The 12,374-nt window shown below is 39.7% G+C and overlaps 1 protein-coding gene across 5 annotated transcripts in view; it reads left to right on the forward strand.

The window, feature by feature from the left end:
• Positions 1 to 5,022: 5,022 nt before the first annotated feature.
• Positions 5,023 to 12,374, forward strand: part of nav1b (neuron navigator 1b) — a 65,636-nt gene continuing 58,284 nt past the window's right edge. For 4 of the 5 annotated variants that reach the window (XM_069691125.1, XM_069691126.1, XM_069691127.1 and 1 more), the window contains exon 1: positions 5,024 to 5,476. The gene's annotated coding sequence lies outside the window, so the exon portion shown is untranslated. Of the gene's footprint in view, positions 5,477 to 12,374 lie in introns of all 5 variants that reach the window. The other variant, XM_069691124.1, reaches the window with a different exon arrangement.

A 12,374-nucleotide genomic window follows, 5' to 3' on the forward strand; every position in this document is an offset into this window, starting at 1 on the left:
AACTGAAGGAGGAGTCAGGACTCGGTGACAGAGGGAGAGATGCAGGGAGGAAAATGGGGAGAACGATAGTGAGAGGAATGACAGATGGGGAGGGTGGGAGAGAGAAAGAGATAAAGGTTAACTGTCTACACGTGTCTTAAACTCTTTTTGAGTAAAATCACTGAGTCGTGTGCCAGAAACGTTCTGTCAGATGAACAGATTTTTAAAAGCAACCGGTGGATTGCAACTTTTCACTGTTTAGATTCAAGATAATTCTGCACGCCAGCGACCCCAAATGGTAAAGAGAAGTAACTGTTTGGCTTTGCTGGCACAACAACAAATCTATGGTTGGTAAATCCAGATTTTTCTCCATTGATTTCATCCTCCATCGTGTTTTAGATATAGATCTGAAAACTAAATCTAAATTGTCATTAAGCATCTACATCTTTTATTCAAAGGTGTCACCATCCCATCAAGGTGATGTAGATTTATTTATAAACACAAGGCAACTTAAAGTGCTTTACGCGGGCAAAGAAAAACATTGGAACAACATTAAAATACCAAATTAATAAAAGCCAGAAGAAAATAAACACAAAATAAAGTTAAATTTTTAAGAACAGAACACAGTGAAATGGCTCTTTGTCTGCGGGGTAATATTGAAGTTACGCTGTGATTTTGTGTGTTGGATGCATGCATTCCCCGTCTACAATAACTTAAGAAGTAAATATATAAATGATATAGAGACCAGTGGTGGAATTTAACTTGGATTTACTCAAGAGCTTCACTTATGTAAAAATTCAAGACAATAATATTTGACTATTTCCATTTCCAGCAGCTTTATACTTTTACACAGAGGCAAACATTGTACTTTTGACTTAGTTAATCTGTCTGACAGTTTATTTAGGCATACTTGTTACTTTTAAGATTATAATCTTCATGCCCTTGCTGTCCAGTGGGAAACCCCATCAATGTTTAGAATTATTCTGATAAGCGAAAACATTTAATTTGAGAATAATGTCCTCCTTCTTAAGCTAAAAAATAAAACCTATTTAAAACCCATTTTGATTTGCTGGAAAATGCATCGCCACAAAACTAGAGATGAGTGTTTCTTACAGGACAGTGATGCTACAAACATTTGTTCATCTTCTAGAATATGATTGAACTAACAAACAGTATATGAAGTAGTTAAAATTAACTCAACCTGAAACATCTACAGTGGATGAATGCAACATGCTCACTAACACAGCAGTAATATTAATCCAAAAATATCAAAAGTAATGAATGAAAGTGAGACACAGACAGGAGGCATTTTTACTGCACAAACGGTATTTTTTATTTTAATACATAAAGTACATTTCAGTGCTTGTACTTAAATAATTTCACTGAAGTAAAGGATCTAAATACTTCTGCCCCTCCTCCAAGAGACGGTCTATATATCTGTTCAATAAGAACAAAGACTTCAACCACGCCTCAAGATAATATTTACCCAAGCCATGATGTCCCTTCTTGTTCAGCAGATTGTTGTCCCCACAGATCTTCTCGGTGTGGGTTTAAGTGAGCCGCGTTATTTGGAGGGCAAGAGCTCAATCAGATATTTCTCTCTAGTCCTGTTTATTTGACACATGTTTTTCTTGTGTCCGTCAGCTCGAAGTATTGTCAACAATACTATAATAACAGTGCTGAAGTTATTATTTGAAAACAGACATCATAGCATAGATAGCTGCTCTGCTCTACTGGGGTGAAACTTTTATTTTCTCTGATCTCTTTCTGATGAAATATTTTTTTTACATTGGATTACAGTGTAATCTGTGATGCAACTCCAAGAGAGATTTATTCTTTGCTTGACCAATAGATGTGCATTATACTTTCATACATGGCAAAGAACAGCAGCAAGTCTTTGGAGAAGCTTCAATCGGAAAACTTTTGTAAATGTGTTAAAATGATTAATCCATTGTCCCAATAGTTACAAATAGATTTTTTTGTTTGACTAATTGAGTAATTGTTGCAGGTTTAGCATCATCTACTTTAAATGTGAACTGACAACTTGTAACAGTGAAGAGCTTCAACTTAAAGTATCCTCGGAGTACTGCTGGCATTTTGCTGTTGATCTTTTGCTCCTGTGACATTCAACAATTGTGGAGGCTGGCGTGCTCTGTCTTTCACACTTTAGTAGAAACATCACACATGTGACCTTTTCCATTATGAGATACTGATGAGCTACTAAAAGTCCTCCTACCCGCCACCAGATTAAAACACAGCGACCCAAATTCTTGTATTTTTTAATTTTTTTTTTAATTTTTTAATATATTTCTTACTTTGCCTTGTCATTCAGTAAAAAAAAGAACATTGATTCCTCTGTGGTTCAGATACATCCCAAGAGGAGGATCAGGAGAGGGGAAACTGATAGGGAGATTGTAGTCGACAGGGAGGGAAGTAAAAGCCAGCAGATCGCGATGCTACTTGGTCTGCCTTCCTCCCTCTCTGCGAGCTCCTCAGACTCTTCACCATCATAGGAAGAGACAATGATGAACTCAAGAAGCCTATTTATAGCCGACATTTGGCCAACACTAGCCCTGTGTTTCAGCTCAGTGGACATCCGCCCCGGCGAGTTGTGGAGTATGTGTACATGTGATTATGCTCACGACAGACAGGGAAAGGAGAGTGGGAGAGGGATGGATTGACAGAGACTCAATGGATTAATCCAGAGGAAGAGAAGAGAAGAGAAGAGGAGAGGAGAGGAGAGGATAAGAGGCGATAAGAGGCAGAGAAAGATAAGAGGCAGGGACGGGGCTGGGCTCCGGTCCATCCATCAGTGTGCAGAGGAGTGGTGATGCCCGTTGGAGTCTCATGGAGAAATCCAGCAGTGTCTTTTATTTATTTATTTTTTACATCTGACCTGACTTAAAGCCAGGACTCCTTCTCTGCTGACTGTCTTCCTTTTGGCAACGTTTTAGACAGAAGCTTTGCCAAGTTATCAGGTGAGGAGGAAGATCTGGCAGAGGTGAGCTGACTTCACACTGAGAATGTGTTTGTGTTTGAGCGATTGGCTCTTTGCATGGCAGTGTTTAGTGTTAAATCCACCGAGGCTGATGCTCACACTTTGATTCATGTGGCTGCATGTTATTTCTGTCAACAATAAGCCTCTTTTTTTTTTTTAACTGAATGTCTGCAATAATGTTTTTAAGTTTACTGTAAAATTGAAGTGATTCGTTGATGAATATTTGAAAATTATTTGGCAGCTATTTTTGCTAATCTATGAAGATATCGTTAAAGTGAAAATGCCACAATTTTACAAGTTCCAGCTTCTCTCGTGAATATTTTTTTGGTTTTCTTGGTCTTCTATAATATTAGACCACATATCTTAAAACTTGGATGAAACCACATCTTTTCATATGTCAACTTGGGCTTTTAGAAATTGTGATGGACATTTTCTGACCTTTTTATGGACCAAACTAGATATTTGATTAGTTGAAAAAAATAATAATGGAAATGATAGTTAGTTGCAGCCCTACTTTTCTGACTCATTTAAAAATTGTATATCAACAGTAACCTCAGTGCCTTTTTCTGCACAGCGTTCATCAGTGAAGTGAATGAACCATCTAAATTTAACTTTTCATCAGTGAAGCTCTTGTTCTGTCTCCTTAGCTATTTTCTATGGAAAAACAAAAGCAAGCTGTTCAAACAGAAGTGGCCAAAAGTGTTAGTGTCATTAGGACGGATTAAAATACAACCCCCCCATTCATTCAACATAAATTATCTGATGCCTTTCAAGAAGGGGAATGACACAATAGTGTTTAGTGCAACCTTCCCCTCTGTCTGATTCAGGAAGCAGCAGTTTGATGTTTTACTGAATTCAAAGTGCTCTCTGCTGACTCCTGCTCTGCGGCACGCACTGTGGCCATAATGAGAGGTGTAGGGATGCAGTTTCATAAATTAGTCAGTAGAGGTCACATATGGGCAGAGATAATGTGCGAGTGATGCTGAGACACACCCTGGTTTCTCTCTCTTGCTGTCTTTTGGTGTGTATGCGCTGTGCTGATGCAAAAGGTGACAGGGTGTGTGCAAGCATCGGAGTGTGAAGTGCAAAGTTAATAAGATGGGAGAGAAGGACAAGGACTTTGTTATCAGTTCAATTCACTCGCGCTTGTTTGTACCTGCCTGTGAACTCTCTGATTCTTTATCTTGGCACCTATAATTAATCTGCGATTAAGTTCCGCCCTGTGTGCGGGATCTAATAATGTAGATAACAGTTTGCACCCCTCAAGGTCAGACAGAAAATGTTTAGTGGCCTCCGTGTGTGCAGATTCATCTCACATTTCGGAGTATTTTTGTGTCCAGCCGGTCCACATCTCTGACTGTAATCCTCACTTATCTCCTGTCTGTGACTAACACAGAGGATGTAGGGCTCTAATTTCCCAACTGCCTCAGTCTGTAATCTCTCCTCGTGAATTTAAGTCATCCTGCGGAGCAATTTGACTTCAAGGAGAGACAATTTGCCCAAATGTGCAAGACATACAGTGTACAATAACCCACCATCACACCACCCATTGCCCTCTGTCTTCACACCAGCATGTGTGTTGTTTCATAGCTCTCGGCACAAGCTAAATTTGGTCATGTTCCACCACATGTCCTTGGCCTGCACATATCCTAATTTGTGAGTTGATTGTGTGAGTCATTTTACAATATTTGAGCTCGGCACACACAGGGATTTTTTGCCTTGGTCACAGTTTGTAATCCCTACCTCAAAGATTATGAGGAAAACGTGTGTGGACTCACGCTGTCACCATATCATCGCTCCTGTCATTCTGTTTTCTCCTGAGCTGACACCTCTGAGTCGGCTTCCTTTGGCCCAGATTCCCACTGAGGGGAGCCTGTGCCCCGTAGGCTGCCAACTACAAACATGCAGTGACAATTCAAATTAGTCCAGTTCGCTGGGTCTGGCTGTGAGTCAGGACATTGAGCGCCAGGCGGAAAAGATGCATACGCAACCCGCCAAGCTAGGCAGTGACAGATAGAGAGGACTAGAGACGAGAGAGTGCAGCGTACGATGCAGATTTATGGGTATTTCACCGGGTGTACGGTCCAGTTGTAGCTCAGCACTTTTGTTCGGAGAGACTTGGACTGGAACGTCGGCAGGTCCATTTGCAAGTCAGAGAGAGCGGCAGTCGGCTAAGTAGTCTGATCCACAGGCACCAACTGCAGCAGAGGGTCTGTCTAGAATATTGTTATGCAAGAAGGAGGAGAGCAGCCCCACTTTGATCCAGGCGTTGGACGGAGGCTGAGATGCTCCGGAGCTGGAAGCTGCTGTTTGGTGTCCCATCAAAGAATCTGCACATCGGACAGTAGACCAGCGCAGTGCTCGGAGCACCCTCTCTGCACAATTAGGTCATAACAGGGATGGACTGTGGAAGATAATGCTCATCACTCGGCATGCAAATGTTTTGAGCTTCCTCTGCACTTGTTACCATCTCACTAAGTTTTGTCAGCCTCATTTTAGGTAAGTTTGTGTTTCTTACTGAAGTAATGTCTAATTTTTTGACGAGTTAGAGGCATGCAAAATGCAAAGTTAAGTTATGAATTAGTCCGGATTTTAAATCACAAATTTACATTTCCTGCTGTGACCTTGTTGTTCAAAACAAGTGACTACTTCAGGTGCATTCTCCTGTAGTAATGGAGCATGTGAGGAGTTGGCAGGCGCAGTCCTTTAACAGCAGTGTCCTGTGGAGATAATTCTATCGTGTGTGTGATTTGAGGCAGAGAAAGAGGACCTACGGGAAGTAGGACACGGGCAGGCTGCTGAACTAATTCCTGCAAAGACTTTGTGGTCCCGTGCCGGACTTTTATTGTCCTGACTGGGATGGGGAATCATGTGCGCAGTAATTGTCTGGGATGTACTGCTGACTCATAGCCATTTGTGCTACAGGCTACCACTGCGTCAGGCTCATGTCTCACTACTAATCTACTTGGTTTACACTCGGCTACAGCTGGCTGTGATGATTCATGCCTTACTATTTGATGTCCTCTTCAAAGACTGAATCTAAATGAGCTGTTTTGGTGCTGGAAGCAATAAATTCCTTTGAAATATGAGGGTTTGAGGATTCCTCTTTTTTTTTTATTTTTAATTTTTTTTAAATGTTTGCTTTAGAAAGAAAATTTGGATAAATGTATTTTTAAACAAAAAACATGCCACACCAATCGTCTTTAATGAGTATAATGTGTATACATGTTTGTATATAATGCTGATACGACACGTTTGTTTTGGAACTTGTTCTGGAAAAAATTTGTTTACCAAAGGTGTCCAAAAAAATATTGAGCTTGAACAATAACGAACAAACTTTTCAAATGTTTTCAAAAAGATTAAAAAAAAAAAAAAAAAAAACCCGTCTGTTTCCAAAATAGAGAACAGCAGTTGAAAATGAGCAAAACTATAATTCTCTAAGGCTGGATTTGGGCACAGCGGTAGTTTGTGCTGCTACCATTATCATGATAACATATGCACAATGCTAATCCACTGTTGTTTAGTCGTTAATGTTTATCATGTTCATTATGCTAGTTTAGTCTATTGCAATGCATACAACCAGTACTCTGTTGTTTACAACTTGGTGAGTTTCGATGCACAACATGCGTCATATGGTGGTCAATGCCGATTTGCTAAAGGCTGCTGCAGTATAGTTTCTAAATTCACTTAATGTCTACCCCTATTAGGATGAAACAACTGGAACCAATGCTCAATGTAGCATGACCAGACCCATGTATTTACACAGTGAATTTGGATCTGGCGATACAAATGGAAGGTCAGGGGATCGCAAAAGTCCACATTAGTCACCATGCATATTTGTTAAAAATGTACCAGTCAATCTAATAGATTAAATATTCCAATTGACATTTAGAGGGCTAATTAGAACAGCAGAAATCTGACAAAGCTCTCACTGTTAGTGTACTGTTAGTATACACATTCTGGTCTGGACGAAAAAGTATTGACGTTCCATACCAGAGCCAGACATGCACTAATGCACACAATACAGACCATAAAGTAATTCAATTCTCCACTGGGAGTCCATGCATGGCCCTGGGAATACCACTAATGGTGGGCGATGTCATCGCCTATAAAACAGACCCATCATGTATGCGATTCGCCGCACTTTTGAACTTAACTAATTTCAATGTCGCTGGCTTATGGTATGACAACACCGAAATAATGTCCTGTGGTAAGACGGCAGCTATTATGTTGGGGAAAAAAACTGCTGCTAAAGGAAATTTTCTTTCTCTCCTCAGGAGTCTGCATCATGTCCAAAACACTTTCCGACCTGCTGCATTTGCAGATGCTTTGCAGCTTCCTTTTCACCATTCTTTCAGAGAAGTAGCACTGCAGGTTTTGTGGTCACACTAAACTACTGCACAGTAAATCCGGAGCTGATTGCAAATTATACATATGATTTCAAAAAATTATGGTAATCATAATATAACAGCACATGCACGCGCAGTGATGTTGTGATGGGATGTTTTCAAATACTGGAGATCATTGTGTTCAAAGGGCGATTTTTGTTCCCTTGTAAATGCCACGTCTCAGCGTGTCCTGAATCCAACGGTGTGTGTGTGTGTGTGTGTGTGTGTGTGTGTGTGTGGTTTGTCTGGTTTGGAAAGTCTTGTCCACCCGTCACGCTCCAGTGGCAGACATGTTCCACCTTGGCTAACCCAAAATGACATGTGTGCCGGTCTTGGAAAAGCTGATCCATATTTTATATGTTCTGTATAAAGCAGTTATATAATGATGGGTGTTCAGAATAAACCTTTGTCGGAGATCAAACACGAGATGCGGCGCAGGTAACTCCTCCCACGTTGTGCAGGGTCTGGCTTTATCTTGTTTTGATGTGGAGTCTGTCATGGCTGTCGGAGACGAGGGTGTCGAATATGAAGAATTCTTGGTGATATTGTTCAGCTGTGGCTTGTTTCTGGCTCACTTGTGCGTCTGTGAAACACATACTTAATTTTGAAAATCAGTAAACTGCAGTGTAAGGTGCTCATGCGTCTGTCTTCAGCATTATTTAAATGATTTAATTGCATGAAAAAAGTTACAGAGGCTTCTTCAATACATATACAATGATTAGTATCTGCTTTTGTTTGAGATGTAGTCACATAAGAAATATATAAATCATGTGACCAGGACCCAATGAAGAGTTGTTCTTCAGGATACAATTTATGTCACTATGACCATCTTGTCAGCTGCTGAGTGACACATTGCAGCCGATACACATCCTCAGAGAACTGACATTTCAGTGCAGTTTGCCCCCCATTGAAGTGAAGCTGAGCTGAACCACAGACTGAACAAAGAGCACAGGAGGCTGTTGGCAAAAACACTGTATAGATGAACTAGAAGAGACTAGCAGATATCGATTTCTTTCAGAAAATATCAGTCGGATGATGTGTGGGTGATTGCGAAAATATAACCCTTAACTGATTGTGTGTAAACTTTAGTTCAACATCTGGCAGTGCAGCACAGTATTGCGTGTAATACACCTGTCAGTCCACCAAAGGATACCGTGTCAGTGTCACGTTTTCTGTCGTATAGGCGTGAAAAGTAGACGGTATGACCATGGGAGTAAAAGAAGGGCATGTAATGGAGGTCAGTTTGACAAAGTACAAAAGTAAGTCTGGGAGGAAAGTAAGGGATGGTCGCATGGATGAAACCCAGGACTTTCACCCAAGACACCAACATTTTATTCCGTGAAACAGTGACATGGATTTCTTTAAAGAAATCTTTTCCGGACCACAACAACGTCCTTTTTTCCTAAACTTTCCTTTTCCTGGGGGCGGGCAAACACCAAGCATTTTTCTTGGGTGAGGGAATACTGAATATGTTATCGTCTGGTGGACTGACGTGTGTTTTAATGCTCTGGTGTTGCGCAACTCTAGTAGGCTGTGTTTATGAGCATAAACTCCATCACCAACATGGGCACAGGACAGTACCATTTAATTCAGTTCATGAACTAATTCTGCAATGACAGTAGAGCTGTCTCATTTTGTTGTGTTTAACTTAAAATATTTTGCCATTCCAAACATCCAACTTGTGGACTTTAATCTGACTGAACCTGATTTAATGTTTACATGTATGTAACATAAACTGATGCCACACCACAGCATTTATCGCCTAAACTAATTTGTAAAGCCCGACCCTTGGATTAAGGTGCTTCCTGAAAGTAATGCTCAGCTCCGTCTGAATCTGGGATGATGTGCACAACACTGACAGATGGAGAGGGTGAACATGTCTGTGAGTTTTGGTTCTGCAGTGTCAAAGACCGAGCTCAGTCGTGCCACTGAGAGCCATATGTACTCAGTTTTTCACTCCAACCATTTAAACTGTTGTCACTAATTAGACCCTCCCCTTCTGGCTAAAGGTGTGTCATAGTTAAACGATGTTGTCTTTGATATTAATGAATGACACACTCCATACAAATCTATTCACGTTACTGCGGCACCCTGGCATACAATATTATTTTCCGCGTTTGTGTCAGGGAAAAAAGAAAAAGGAAACCCTGTGTTTACTCTGTCATCCGCCACAGTGTCGGCTCTTGTGACGAGCTGACGGCAGTGACAGCTTTCAGGAATGAGGCGAGCAGATGCTCCGTTGGTCATATTAAATGTGACTTTGAGTATGGCAACTGAAGGAAGGACTTCACTGATTCTTGCCTTCTAACAATGTAAAAAAAAAAAAAATCTCTGCATGTGCTATTTTTCTTACGGTTTATTTGTTTTTAGACAATTAAGCACAGCTGCTGTTGGGTGAAAACCTCCATAACATAGAATTTAATGCTTTTATATGTAAAGATGTACAGAAAAAAGTCATTATATGATACTCCTTTAGAAGCAATAAACATGAAAACATGTTTATACTAAAAGTAGAAATTGTCCTTATCATGTCATTTTTGTAGATGTGAGGTTTTCCACAGTGTGCTCATCTCTTTGTTTATCATCCAAAAGTTTGGTCTGAAATTCTATAAAATATATTTTTCTTTAGATCATATTCTCATTATTAATATTGATGGTACATGCGCTTTATAAGGGCACCACACTTATACATCAACAAATGAAATTTGTGTTAAATTAGTTTATATGATCAATAAATGCACAGTTTGGGCACAAACATTTATTGTAATCTCTCAGATATTATGTTGAAAATTCTGATTGAACACTTTTTTGTCTGTTTTTTGAGATAAGCTGTAAATGACCTATGATTAACCTGAAAATCGGCCTTTGTAACCTTTCTTAGAAAGAATATAATTCATTTACAGAGTTACTTCAGTGAACCCTGCAGGTCACCATTCATATATTTTCAGTAAAAATGAGATAAGACCAGAAACCTATGTTTTTTACTTGCTGCAGTCTTTTCTTGCCAGTATCTAGGATGAAAGTGAAAAATCATGTTTTATTTGCTTATGCATTAACTGAATCTCTGGGACTATTTTAGGTGTTGCTGCAGTTTGGAGAGTGTGATTCAAGTATATTTTCACATTTCCTCTCCTACCTGTTCTCATAACCCAGTTACCAAGATGGATGCTCCATTGCAGACAACTGCCCACACTTTGACTCATCACAGCGCTGCAGTTTTCTGTGTAGATGCTCGCCTGTCTCTACGTGAGCCTCAGTTCATTTCAGAGAACTGTGTCAGTTGCATAACAGCAGCATGACTGCATCAGCAGGTTGATTGAGTGTGCATGAGGGATTTTACAATACAACATCCGGCACTGCTGAGGATCCTTTTCTGATCCTTCAGGGGACATGACATGTTTCAGGTTAAAGGAAATAATTTATGTCAGAACAGCAAAGTAAACTGGGATGTCGGAAAACAAGCCTCACTGACCCTGTTGTGTTGTATAAGACTGCGGATACTGCAGGTTTAAAGGGTTCATTTTAAATGGAAACCACCAAAACGTTTCTTCTGATGAGTTTGAGCAAACAGCTCATCTTAGGTTATGTTTCTTTAAAAAGAAAATCGGATAACTGTATGATTAAAACACTATTAAGCAACCTGCCAGAAGTCCTCAAAATAACACTGAATGACAGCATACAGTCGTATACAGTCTTTAAACTTAATGTCGGCACTATATGATGACACAAACATATAAAACTTGCTGTATGAGAAAATCTAGTTCATTTCTAAAGGCAGCAATTGTCAAACCTGGTCACATGACCACAGCGGGTTCATTACATTTATTTCATCTCTGCGTGTCGGCTGAAAAATGGACCCTAAAAGCATGTTGAAATTAAAACATGATGTTCAGAGGACTCTAAACAATTACTATAATGTTTAAATAACCTGTACTCTTATTGTGAAAAATGGGAAACAAGGAGTTGGGATTGTACCTTTTTTTGTAGTGTGGCTCAACGAGACTTAATTTAAATAGTATTGTGTAATGAAATATCATAATTACTTAATAAAAACCTCCCAATAAAACTCCACATGGAGACTGTTTATGAGAGCTTGGAGAGCTTGGAGAGCTGATTTGACACACACTAGCCTGAAATCAATTTAGATTAGAAATGACAGGAGTTTGCACTTAAATATATGCAATTAATGTGAAATTGTGCGGTTACCTTTTCCTTCGTGAATGTAAATGTTTTATATTATACAACTTCTTCTTTTTTATAATGTCATTGGTGGTGGTCCTGCAGGAGACCCACAGCTGCCAGAAATCAAGGACACATACATGTGTAAGACCAATTATAACTACATATGCAGTCAGGCGTCATCATGAACCCATTCATTGAAAAGATTTGTTACTATGTACACATACATTTAAACTAAGCTCAGAGAACTGAAAAAGGTTCTGAAACATTCAACAGTCAAATAAACTACCTGAGGTCACAGGTGTTTCTCATCAGAGTCGAATTACCTGCTCTGATGTCACTTATTGGGGTGCGACTATAGAAGAATAACGCCTGAAAGCTTTAAAGGATAAAGACTTGATCCAATGTGAACTTCCCCTCTTTGAAAACTGTAGAAATAATTCAACAGAATGATTCCAAACGGTGGTCACAGCTGCCTGAAGCTGAAGCAGTATTCAGGGTGTCGATGACATCACGTTATTACTGACTAGTGTTAATCACTTAAAGTGATAAATCCCTGTAGTGGGCCAACAGACTAATCTACTCGCCTAAATGCCCACTCTAATCTCATGTGCCACAAAAAGTACAGTAGGCTTTTAATGAAAAAGACAATATGTCGGTATTTAATGGTTTTATGATAATCTTTTAGTAACTGGTGATCAGCGGAATCAAAGGAAAACTGTATGAAGTGATGAGAAGACAGGAAAACGTGGTTCACTTAATGCGTATGCCTTCATCAGTAAGCAGACCCATGCTGCAGAGTGCTGTAATTTTGTTAGGATGTGTGATGG

This window comes from Brachyistius frenatus, unplaced genomic scaffold (assembly GCF_029030835.1).
Source record: "Brachyistius frenatus isolate BFR_SWC_R1_liver_20210118 unplaced genomic scaffold, ASM2903083v1 Contig_10, whole genome shotgun sequence".
NCBI classification, from domain to species: domain Eukaryota; kingdom Metazoa; phylum Chordata; class Actinopteri; family Embiotocidae; genus Brachyistius; species Brachyistius frenatus.